This window comes from Staurois parvus, unplaced genomic scaffold, assembly GCF_062004578.1.
Source record: "Staurois parvus isolate SC_StPar_1 unplaced genomic scaffold, SC_StPar_1.0 ptg000808l, whole genome shotgun sequence".
Lineage (NCBI taxonomy): Eukaryota > Metazoa > Chordata > Amphibia > Anura > Ranidae > Staurois > Staurois parvus.
Genome location: NW_028318604.1, coordinates 12499 through 26158, shown reverse-complemented (window position 1 = coordinate 26158; position 13660 = coordinate 12499). Strand labels below are relative to the sequence as shown.

Below are 13660 nucleotides of genomic sequence, written 5' to 3'. Positions count from 1 at the left end.
ACTCCTCCCACTGACACCAATCATGGGACACTACTCCTCCCACTGACACCAATGATGGGGCACTACTCCTCCCACTGACACCAATCATGGAGCACAACTCCTCCCAGTGACACCAATGATGGGGCACTACTCCTCCTACTGACACCAATGATGGGGCACTACTCCTCCCACTGACACCAATGATGGGGCACTACTCCTCCCACTGACACCAATGATGGGGCACTACTCCTCCCACTGACACCAATCATGGGACACTACTCCTCCCACTGACACCAATGATGGGGCACTACTCCTCCCACTGACACCAATCATGGAGCACAACTCCTCCCACTGACACCAATGATGGGGCACTACTCCTCCCACTGCCACCAATGATGGGGCACTACTCCTCCCACTGACACCAATCATGGTGCACTACTCCTCCCACTGACACCAATGATGGGGCACTACTCCTCCCACTGACACCAAGGATGGGGCACTATTCCTCCCACTGACACCAATGATGGGGCACTATTCCTCCCACTGACACCAATGATGGGGCACTACTCCTCCCACTGACACCAATGATGGGGCACTACTCCTCCCACTGACACCAATGATGGGACACTACTCCTCCCACTGACACCAATGATGGGGCACAATTCCTCTCACTGACACCAATGATGGGGCACTATTCCTCCCACTGACACCAATGATGGGGCACTATTCCTCCCACTGACACCAATGTTGGGGCACTATTCCTCCCACTGACACCAATGATGGGGCACTATTCCTCCCACTGATACCAATGATGGGGCACTATTCCCCCCACTGACACCAATGATGGGGCACTATTCCTCCCACTGACACCAATGATGGGGCACTATTCCTCCCTCTGACACCAATGATGGGGCACTATTCCTCCCTCTGACACCAATGATGGGGCACTATTCCTCCTATACTACCCCATACCAGCGTCCTGATCACCCCCATACCCCATACCAGCGTCCTGATCACCGCCATACCCCATACCAGCGTCCTGATCACCGCCATACCCCATACCAGCGTCCTGATCACCCCCATACCAGCGTCCTGATCACCTCCATACCCCATACCAGCATCCTGATCACCCCCATACCAGCATCCTGATCACCTCCATACCCCATACCAGCATCCTGATCACCGCCATACCCCATACCAGCGTCCTGATCACCACCATACCCCATACCAGCATTCTGATCACCCCCATACCAGCGTCCTGATCACCCCCATACCCCATACCATCACCCTGATCACCACCATACAACATACCAGCATTCTGATCACCCCCATACCAGCGTCCTGATCACCTCCATACCCCATACCAGCGTCCTGATCACCCCCATACCCCATACCATCACCCTGATCACCCCCATACCCCATACCAGCATCCTGATCACCACCATACCCCATACCAGCATCCTGATCACCACCATACCCCATACCAGCATCCTGATCACCCCCATACCCCATACCAGCATCCTGATCACCACCATACCCCATACCAGCATGCTGATCACCTCCATACCCCATACCAGCATGCTGATCACCGCCATACCCCATACCAGCATCCTGATCACCACCATACCCCATACCAGCATCCTGATCACCACCATACCCCATACCACCGTCCTGATCACCCACATACCCCATACCAGCATTCTGATCACCCCCATACCCCATACCAGCATGCTGATCACCGCCATACCCCATACCAGCGTCCTGATCACCACCATACCCCATACCAGCATCCTGAACACCGCAATACAGCATACCAGCGTCCTGATCACCACCATACCCCATACCAGCGTCCTGATCACCGCCATACCCCATACCAGCATCCTGATCACCGCCATACCCCATACCAGCGTCCTGATCACCTCCGTACCCCATACCAGCGTCCTGATCACCCCCATACCCCATACCAGCATCCTGATCACCCCCATACCCCATACCAGCGTCCTGATCACCCCCATACCCCATACCAGCGTCCTGATCACCTCCGTACCCCATACCAGCGTCCTGATCACCTCCATACCCCATACCAGCATCCTGATCACCGCCATACCCCATACCAGCATCCTGATCACCGCCATACCCCATACCAGCGTCCTGATCACCATCATACCCCATACCAGCGTCCTGATCACCGCCATACCCCATACCAGCATCCTGATCACCATCATACCCCATACCAGCATCCTGATCACCATCATACCCCATACCAGCATCCTGATCACCATCATACCCCATACCAGCGTCCTGATCACCATCATACCCCATACCAGCGTCCTGATCACCGCCATACCCCATATCATCGTCCTGATCACAGCAGAAAAAATGCAGCATGTTCTACTTTTTTCTTCTGCATCCGGAACGCACTGGAACTGCAAGTGCTAACGTGAACTATGACACTTGACAACCATATCATCTACTTTCTGTGCATTTTGGATGCAGAAAAAAAACGCACTGAAATGCATGTAGTGTGAACTGGCCCTGAAAAGGAACACCAGGGCGGGCGGGCAAGGGCTGATATAAATACAAATACAAATACAGTCCCTTCACGTGATGAATGTAGAACAAATGTGAAAGGGTAATTGTTAATGTGATGCAATAAATAATCTGCATGGCGGCAATAATATCGCATTGGGCGTTCGTCGAGTGACTTCACATACACAGGACATTCCAATGTAGCGCTGCGACAGGAAGACATCAATTGCAGGAACATTTCAACTGTAAGGCTAAAGGTGCATTCTATAAATGAAGATGAAAAACCTTCTGCATTCCGCTGCCCCCCAGCCCCCCAAAACCACCTGAGCCCACCCCCCAGCCCCCCAATACCACCTGAGCCCACCCCCTAGACCCCCAGATCCAGCAATGTGCAAGAGAGTCTCAGCTTGTCAAGGACTCTCTCTCTTCATTGGTAGAGGCAGCAGAGGGACCCATTGGCCGTCAATCATAGCCAGTGAGCCAATGAGCAGAGGAAAAGGGTGGGGCTGAGCCGCGGCTTTGTGTGCGAATGGACATGGCTGTGGGCTCGCTGTGGGGGCACTTGACAGTGGGGGGGGGGCCAGAACAACTGGTCGGGAACCCCAAAGACGAAGATCGGGACTGTTCTGTGCAAAACACACTCAGCCATTAATAGAGAAGAAATAAACGCCGCAGTGGTGCAGGACCATAAAACTTCTCATATATATATATATATATATATACACACATATATATATATATATATATACACACACACACATATATATATATATATATACACACACACACATATATATATATATATATATACACACACACACATATATATATATATATATACACACACACACATATATATATATATATATATATACACACACACACATATATATATACACACACACACACATATATATACACACACACACACACACATATATATATTGTGGGAACTCGCTTCAAAGTGGTAGAGCTTTTCATTTAAAGCACACAGCGACTCGCTTCTTTAAGGGCCTTTTTGCCCAATTTTATTTAAACAAATGTCCCATAACAAAGCTTCCCACGCAGGGGTATCCACCATCAAACAAAACAACGATTCAGCCTCTTGGCTTACACTCAGCTTGATGTCTGTCTCCTGCAGACTTCTTCAGGAATTATGGCTCTTGCACACAGCTAGTCTCTAGCAGCTCCTTGCTGCTTTTGGCTTCCACCTCTCCTAGGTGAAGCCCACCTGACTCCTGTCTTCCAGGTGAAGCCCTCCTGACTCCTGTCTGCCGGGGTGGAGCCCTCCTGACTCCTGTCTGCCGGGGTGGAGCCCTCCTGACTCCTGTCTTCCAGGTGGAGCACTCCTGACTCCTGTCTGCCGGGGTGAAGCCCTCCTGACTTCCAGGTGGAGCCCTCCTGACTCCTGTCTTCCAGGTGAAGCCCTCCTGACTCCTATCTGCCGAGGTGAAGCCCTCCTGACTCCTATCTGCCGGGGTGGAGCCCTCCTGACTCCTATCTGCCGGGGTGGAGCCCTCCTGACTCCTGTCTTCCAGGTGGAGCCCTCCTGACTCCTGTCTTCCAGGTGGAGCCCTCCTGACTCCTGTCTTCCAGGTGGAGCCCTCCTGACTCCTATCTGCCGGGGTGGAGCCCTCCTGACTCCTGTCTTCCAGGTGGAGCCCTCCTGACTCCTGTCTTCCAGGTGGAGCCCTCCTGACTCCTGTCTTCCAGGTGAAGCCCACCTGACTCCTGTCTTCCAGGTGGAGCCCTCCTGACTCCTGTCTTCCAGGTGGAGCCCACCTGACTCCTGTCTTCCAGGTGAAGCCCTCCTGACTCCTGTCTTCCAGGTGAAGCCCTCCTGACTGCTGTCTTCCAGGTGAAGCCCACCTGACTCCTGTCTTCCAGGTGGAGCCCTCCTGACTCCCGTCTGCCGGGGTGGAGCCCAGAACCCTGATCCTGACTCTCTGAAAAGACCTGCACACACCTGTGCAATCAGTCTCCTGGCCATTCCCAAAACCTGGTCCCAAGATTGGAGATTTCATCCCTCCCAGATCTCTTTGAAATCTCCAGGCTCCAGATCCCAGAACAGACATTACAAAAGGAGGAAAGTGAAAAGCCACTTTCCTCCGTATCAAAAACTTACCCTGGAGCCCCTCAACCTGCCTTGTTGAGAATCCTGGGTGACAGATCGTCACACTGTCACAATATATACACACACACACACATACACTCATACATACATATATATATATACAGTGGGGCAAAAAAGTATTTAGTCCCCACCAATGGTGCAAGTTCTCCCACTTACAAAGATGAGAGAGGCCTGTAATTGGCATCATAGGGAGACCTCAACTATGAGAGACAAAATGAGAAAACAAATCCAGACAATCACATTGGCTGATATGGAAAGAATTTATTTGCAAATTATGGTGGAAAATAAGTATTTGGTCACCTACAAACAAGCAAGATTTCTGCTCTCACAGACCTGGACCTTCTTCTATAAGAGGCTCCTCTGTCCTGCACTCATTACCTGTATCAATGGCACCTGTTTGAACTTGTTATCAGTATAAAAGACACCTGTCCACAACCTCAAACAGTCACACTCCAAACTCCACTATGGTGAAGACCAAAGAGCTGTCGAAGGACACCAGAAACAAAATTGTAGACCTGCACCAGGCTGGGAAGACTGAATCTGCAATAGGCAAGCAGCTTGGTGTGAACAAATCAACTGTGGGAGCAATAATTAGAAAATGGAAGACATACAAGACCACTGATAATCTCCCTCCATCTGGGGCTCCACGCAAGATCTCACCCCCTGGGGTCAAAATGATCACAAGAACGGCGAGCAAAAATCCCAGGACCACACGGGGGGGACCTAGTGAATGACCTGCAGAGAGCTGGGACCAACGTAACAAAGGCTACCATCAGTAACACACTACGCCGCCAGGGACTCAGATCCTGCAGTGCCAGACGTGTCCCCCTGCTTAAGCCAGTACATGTCGGGGCCGTCTGAAGTTTGCTAGAGAGCATTTGGATGATCCAGAAGAGGATTGGGAGAATGTCATATGGTCAGATGAAACCAAAATAGAACTGTTTGGTAGAAACACAACTCGTCGTGTTTGGAGGAGAGAGAATGCTGAGTTGCATCCAAAGAACACCATACCTACTGTGAAGCATGGGGGTGGCAACATCATGCTTTGGGGCTGTTTCTCCGCAAAGGGACCAGGACGACTGATCCATGTACAGGACAGAATGAATGGGGCCACGTATCGTGAGATTTTGGGTGCAAACCTCCTTCCATCAGCAAGGGCATTGAAGATGAAACGTGGTTGGGTCTTCCAACATGACAATGTTCCCAAACATACCGCCCGGGCAACGAAGGAGTGGCTTCATAAGAAGCATTTCAAGGTCCTGGAGTGGCCTAGCCAGTCTCCAGATCTCAACCCCATAGCAAACCTTTGGAGGGAGTTGAAAGTCTGTGTTGCCCAGCAACAGCCCCAAAACATCACTGCTCTAGAGGAGATCTGCATGGAGGATGGGCCAACATACCAGCAACAGTGTGTGCCAACCTTGTGAGGACTTCCAGGAAACGTCTGACCTCTGTCATTGCCAACAAAGGATATATAACAAAGTATTGAGAGGAACTTTTCATATTCACCAAATACTTATTTTCCACCATAATTTGCAAATAAATTCTTTCCATATCAGCCAATGTGATTGTCTGGATTTGTTTTCTCATTTTGTCTCTCATAGTTGAGGTCTCCCTATGATGCCAATTACAGGCCTCTCTCATCTCTGTAAGTGGGAGAACTTGTACAATTGGTGGGGACTAAATACTTTTTTTGCCCCACTGTATATATATATATATATATACACACACACATATATATATATTTAGATGTTATAAATATATAACCCCTCGCCCTCCAGAGGATTCCCCCCCCCCCCCCCTTCCTGACCAGGCAATTTTTCCCGTTACAGCGCTGCGTTAATTTAACTGACAATTGCGCGGTCATGCAATACTGCACCCAAATGAAATTTACGTCCTTTTTTTCCCACAAATAGAAATTTCTTTCGGTGGTATCTGAATGACTGTGCGTGTTTTATTTTTTGTGCTATAAACAAAAAAAGACCGGCAATTTTGAAAAAAAGAAAATATTTTTTGCTATAAAAAACGTCCAGAAAAAAACGTAACCACTTTGTACCGGCGCTTCCCGACCCTTTAATCACTTCCAGTCCGGACACTTCCCCCCCTTCCAGTCCGGACACTTCCCCCCATTCCAGTCCGGACACTTTCCCCCCTTCCAGTCCGGACACTTCCCCCCCTTCCAGTCCGGACACTTTCCCCCCCTTCCAGTCCGGACACTTTCCCCCCCTTCCAGCCCGGACACTGTCCCCCCCCTTCCAGTCCGGACACTTTCACCCCCTTCCAGCCCGGACACTGTCCCCCCCCTTCCAGTCCGGACACTTCCCCCCCTTCCAGTCCGGACACTTCCCCGCCCTTCCAGTCCGGACACTTTCCCCCCTTACAGTCCGGACACTTTCCCCCCCTTCCAGTCCAGACACTTTCCCCCCTTCCAGTCAGGACACTTTCACCCCCTTCCAGTCCGGACACTTTCCCCCCTTCCAGTCCAGACACTTTCACCCCCTTCCAGCCCGGACACTGTCCCCCCCCTTCCAGTCCGGACACTTCCCCCCCTTCCAGTCCGGACACTTCCCCCCCCTTCCAGTCCGGACACTTCCCCCCCCCCTTCCAGTCCGGACACTTTCACCCCCTTCCAGTCTGGACACTTTCCCCCCTTCCAGTCCGGACACTTCCCCCCCCTTCCAGTCCGGACACTTCCCCCCCCCCTTCCAGTCCGGACACTTTCACCCCCTTCCAGTCTGGACACTTTCCCCCCTTCCAGTCCGGACACTTTCCCCCCCTTCCAGTCCGGACACTCCCCCCCCCTCCTTGCCCCCCAGGCCAATTTTCAGCTTTAGCGCTATCACACTGTGAATGACAATTGCGCGGTCATGCAACACTGTACCCATATGAATTTTTTAGCATTTTTTTGAGACAGATAAAGCTTTATTTTGGTGGTATTTATTCCCCGCTGGGATTTTTATTTTTTTTGCTATGTAAATGAAAATGTCCAAAAATTTTGAAAAAAAGTGTTTTTCTTACAAAATTTTGCAAATAAATAATATTTCATCATAAATCTTGGCCAAAATGTATTCAGTTATCTTTTTAGTAAAAAAAAAAAAAAACCCAAATTAGTTTATAACCAAACATTATAATTTTTAAACATTTTTTTTACATTTTTATTTTATTTTTTATTATTATTATTTTTTTCTATCTACTGTCACCCTAGGAGTGCGGTGTTACCATGGTGACACTGTCCTACTTGTCGGGGGTGAGGAAGATTTTTTTTTTTTTTACACGGATTGCTTTTACACCCATAAAGGCTGTAAGAGGAATCATTTCTCCTTCTCTCTGGCTGCATTCCTGCAGCCATTGAGAACTACTGTGTGAGCATTGATTGGTCACAGCTTGTCACATGGTACAAGGCTGTTGTGAATAGCCCTGTACCATGTGACCTCTGTGATCATTCACAGATTTCACACGTAGCAAGCAATGTTGTCAGAAGTGACATCTTGATTACTACTGTTCATGTGATCACTGATTGGCCAATTAGTGATCACATGATCGGGACTTCGCAGAGAGGTCCCGTCCGACGATCGGTGTTCCACTGTGTCCTGTGTCCCAGGGAGCGCGCACAAGCAGGGGGCGGGGAGGTCGATTATAAACGTCCACCCGCCCCTGCACTGCCACCTTCTGGCTGTTAATATACAACGTCCGGAGGGGAGGTGGTTATGAGTTTCAGAAGCCAGGAGGCGTTTTAGGGTCATGTGACCGCCGTGATTCGCCGTCATGGCGGTCACATGTTCGGAAAAGGTCCCGATCGAAAGGGGAAATCGGGACCTTTCCGTGAGTCGCGGACATGTGTTGGGAGTGTGCAGGGCGCGCGCTCTCAGCACATATGTATTTTCTAATTGAACGCAGATATGCGGCTACTCGGCATCAAGGGGTTAAAAATAAAATTTCATCATAAATTTCGTCCAAAATGTATTCCGCTCCGTGTCTTCGCTGAAAAAAAATCCCGATACGTGTAAATTAATTGGTTTACGTAAAGTTATAGCGTCTACAAATGGCGGGATAGATACTGGAAATTTTTTTTTTTGTATACTAGTAATGGTCGGCGAATCAGCGACTTATAGCGGGACTGCAGTTGGCATTCTGAAACGAGGGGGGGGGGGGAACTAACTTGGTGTCACTGACATCCCCAGTGACACCAATACAGTGATCAGTGCTAATAAAAAACACTGACACTGTACTAATGGCACTGGGCAGGAAGGGGTTAACATGAGGAGTGATCAAAGGGTTAACTGTGTGCTGGGTAACCAGTTAGACATGCTGTGCAGAGAGATACAAAGCAGCATGTCCTTGCTGACAGGGGAGAGACCTGTGTTGTTTGCATACAGACCTTTCTCCTGTCAGCTTTCCCCAACAATCACCTAGTGCCAGATGGGAATCGCCAGCCGGGATCCGGTGATTGACATTTGTAGCAGCCAATAGTGATGCAGGTAGGGCAGCACAAGAGCGCCCCCTACCCGGAAATAAAAGTCACGTATGTATATGTGATTTTGTGCAGCCCTGCCACCCTGTAGCAGTACTTCTACTATAGGGCGGCGGGGAAGCAGATAATATACATTTATATATATACAGTCATGGCCGAAATTGTTGGCACCCTTGATATTTCTCCAGGAAATCATGTATTTCTCACGAAACGTATTGCATTAACACATGTTTTGCTATACACATGTTTATTCCCTTTGTGTGTATTGGGACAAAACAAAAAAAGGGAGGAAAGAAAGCAAATTCGACATAATGTCACACAAACCTCCAAAAATGGGCTGGACAAAAGTATTGGCACCCTTTCACAACTGCGGATAAATAAGAATGTTACAAGCATGTGATGCTCCTGTAAACTCACCTGGGGCAAGTAACAGGTGTGGGCAATATAGAAATCACACCTGAAAGCAGATAAAAAGGAGAGACGTTCACTTAACCTTTGCATTGTGTGTCTGTCTGTGCCACACTAAGCATGGACAACAGAAAGAGGAGACGAGAACTGTCTGAGGACCTGAGAACCAAAATTGTGGCAAAATATCAACAATCTCAAGGTTACAAGTCCATCTCCAGAGAACTAGATTTGCCTTTGTCCACAGTGCGCAACATTATCAAGAAGTTTGCAACCCATGGCACTGTAGCTAATCTCCCTGGTCGTGGACGGATGAGGAAAATTGATGAAAGATTGCAACGCAGAATAGTCCGGATGGTGGATAAGCAGCCCCAAACATGTTCCAAAGACATTCAAGCTGTCCTGCAGGCTCAGGGAGCATCAGTGTCAGCGCGAACTATCCGTCGACATTTAAATGAAATGAAACGCTATGGCAGGAGACCCAGGAGGACCCCACTGCTGACACAGAGACATAAAAAAGCAAGACTACAGTTTGCCAAAATGTACTTGAGTAAGCCAAAAGCCTTCTGGGAAAACGTCTTGTGGACAGATGAGACCAAGATAGAGCTTTTCGGTAAAGCACATCATTCTACTGTTTACCGAAAACGGAATGAGGCCTACAAAGAACAAAACACAGTACCTACGGTAAAATATGGTGGAGGTTCAATGATGTTTTGGGGTTGTTTTGCTGCCTCTGGCACTGGGTGCCTTGACTGTGTGCAAGGCATCATGAAATCTGAGGATTACCAAAGGATTTTGGGTCGCACTGTAGGGCCCAGTGTCAGAAAGCTGGGTTTGCGTCCAAGATCCTGGGTCTTCCAGCAGGACAATGACCCCAAACATACGTCAAAAAGCACTCAGAAATGGATGGCAAAGAAGCGCTGGAGAGTTCTGAAGTGGCCAGCAATGAGCCCAGATCTAAATCCCATTGAACACCTGTGGAGAGATCTTAAAATTGCTGTTGGGAAAAGGTGTCCTTCCAATAAGAGAGACCTGGAGCTGTTTGCAAAGGAAGAGTGGTCCAAAATTCCGGGTGAGAGGTGTCAGAAGCTTATTGATGGTTATAGGAAGCGACTGATTTCAGTTATGTTTTCCAAAGGGTGTGCAACCAAATATTAAGTTAAGGGTGCCAATACTTTTGTCCAGCCCATTTTTGGGGTTTTGTGTGACATTATGTCATATTTGCTTTTCTGCCTCTGTTTTATATTTGTTCCAATACATACAAAGGGAATAAACATGTGTATAGCAAAACATGTGTTAATGCAATACCTTTTTTGTGTGAAATACTTGATTTTCAGGAAAAATATCAAGGGTGCCAACAATTTCGGCCATGACTGTATAATACAATAAAGCTGTTCTGTGTATTTGGATGACAGAAATCTCCTGGCCATTCTCTGTGCTGACATTTCCCTGATGTAATGCACACAGGAGCCGCTAGAGGGCAGCAACACTCAGCTCCTCCTGTAGTGTCCCATCACCATAGATTTCCTCCTGGAAGACCCATCACCATGGAGACCAGGCAGGAAGTGATCGGTGTTTTCATGGTGTCTGGAGGGGAAGTTGGGGAAGCTGCGCCCCGGGGTGGCCGGGAAGGGGAAGTGCTGGGGGAAGGGAGACACTGGGGGAAGGGAGACACTGGGGGGGGGGGGGGGGGTCAGCCCCCATTATTATTATGGGTAATAAGATGTGTAATCATATATAATGTTATAGTGATACATCGTCATAACTCCTCTGATAGTCACACTTATTGTTATCATTAACCATCACCGCTATACCCCCCCCATCATCACTATACCCCCCCCATCATCATCGCTGTACCCCCCCCCATCACTGCTATATTCCCCCCATCATCGCTATACCCCCCCATCATCGCTATACCCCCCCCCATCATCGCTATACCCCCCCATCATCGCTATACCCCCCCCATCATCATCGCTGTACCCCCCCCCCCATCACTGCTATATTCCCCCCATCATCGCTATACCCCCCATCATCGCTATACCCCCCCCCATCATCGCTATACCCCCCCGTCATCGCTATACCCCCCCCCATCATCGCTGTACCCTCCCCCCCATCACTGCTATATTCCCCCCATCATCGCTATACCCCCCATCATCGCTATACCCCCCCCCATCACCGCTATACCCCCCCATCATTTCTATACCCCCCCCATCATCACTATACCCCCCCATCATCGCTATACCCCCCCCCCCATCATCGCTATACCCCCCCATCATCGCTATACCCCCCCATCATCACTATACCCCCCCCCCATCATCACTATACCCCCCCATCATGGCTATACCCCCCCCCATCATCGCTGTACCCCCCCCCATCACTGCTATACCCCCCCCATCATCTCTATACCCCCCATCATCGCTATACCCCACCATCATCGCTGTACACCCCCCATCATCGCTGTACACCCCCCCCACCATCATCGCTGTACACCCCCCCCCACCATCATTGCTGTACACCCCACCATCATCGCTGTACACCCCCACATCATCACTGTACACCCCCCCCCACCATGGCTGTACACCCCCCCCCCCATGTTTGGGACCCCCTGTATGACCTTTACCGGGGTAATCAGGACGGATGGCGGATGCAATGCTTTACAAGCTGCTAATAAAACAATTATAAATACACATTTTTTTTACCTGCAAAACACGGCATTTATTTATTTATTTCATTGTTTTTTAAGGTGAACTTCTATTGTTGGAGAATATTTCTCTGGCTGTCAGTTTGCATTTGTATCTTCTATGCTGGTAAAAGGTTTCTTTGAGTTGTGATGATTTGGTTTGTGATTATGATGGGTCACCATTGTGAACTAACCATCCGTTTTACTCTTCTAGAAGATCAGGAAATATTCCCGGACACATTCCTTGCTGACTCCCCAACATTAATAAAAGGGGGCGTTCAGAAGAGGGCGACAGACCCCAGTGTAGGCGAAGGGATGATGGCGTGCCCCCTGTCTTCTCTGACAGCCAATGGTGAGTTCACATGGGGAATGCCCTTCATCACTGAGCTGACAACACTGTCTCTGCTGCACTGAAATCCCAAGCAGTGTTGTCAGCCCCGGCCAGTTCTTCTCTGTATTACTAATAGCGTGTTAGGAGGCCTGGATCCCAAATGGGAAAACAGATTTGATGAAGAGAGGCAGCTCTGTAATGTGGGGTATCCCTGAGGGTCCCCAGAAAAGTGTCCAAGGATGAGAGTGCCCCCGGATAGTGTACGTCCAGTAAATGTTTATCAAATGTTACTTCAACTTTAAAGGATAAATGTAAAGGTGTACAACCCCCCCTCCCATCCCCCGATACCTGCTGTACTTACCTTTGGGGTGGGAGCTGTCAGGGCTCCCACAGGTGACCCAGTAGTCCAGGGATTCTCTGGGCAGCACTTCCTGGAAGGAGCAGATGGATTCTGATTGCTCGGCGCTGTCACAGGGAGTCTATCTGGTCCGTCTTGTGAGCGCTGCACAGAAAAGAGCGGATATTTCCAATTCCCTGACCACTGGACCTGCTGAAGAAACCCTGACAACTCAGGATGGCCAGAAGTAAGTACAGAGGGACCTGGGGGGGGGGGGGGGTACGGTGTTCATACACCCTCTGCACTGCATTTGTATTGTGGAGCTCACGGTGAGCTGACTATCTTCTACCCCCTCTGCTATGATATGTCCCCCCCCCCCCATGTATGTAGGATGGCATCGGTCTTGGGCAAGCTTCTGGTGCTAAAATCAGCGCCATCCATCAACTCTCACCATTCTTCTTCAAAACATCACGGTCAGACAGCGGTGGGGGGGGGATAGAGGGGCGCGCTGTCAGCCACGCTAGCCCCCAGTCTACAGCACATGTAATACATACATGCACTCTGTCACCTAGAGCTCAGGATGAAATACACATTATAGATTCTCCTTTGAAGCTGGACTCCAGGTATGAAAAGAACATCAATGAATCCTCATAATCTCCTGTACAGCAGAGCTCAGGCTGGGAGATGGAGGAGCATCAGAGGGAACCAATAGGAATAGATAGAATTTGTGGTGGTTTTTGCCCATGTGATTGGTTCTGGCCTCTTTCACATAACCGTTCCAATCAGGTCCACCTGTC

The 13660-nt window shown here is 49.4% G+C and overlaps 1 long non-coding RNA gene across 1 annotated transcript in view; it reads left to right on the top strand.

Annotated features, from left to right (window-relative positions):
- Positions 1–12544, top strand: part of LOC149444178 (uncharacterized) — a 29208-nt gene extending 16664 nt beyond the window's left edge. Inside the window, exon 4 of the long non-coding RNA XR_016306549.1 lies at positions 12410–12544. This is a non-coding gene — a long non-coding RNA (uncharacterized LOC149444178). The remainder of the gene's footprint in view (positions 1–12409) is intronic.
- Positions 12545–13660: the final 1116 nt, after the last annotated feature.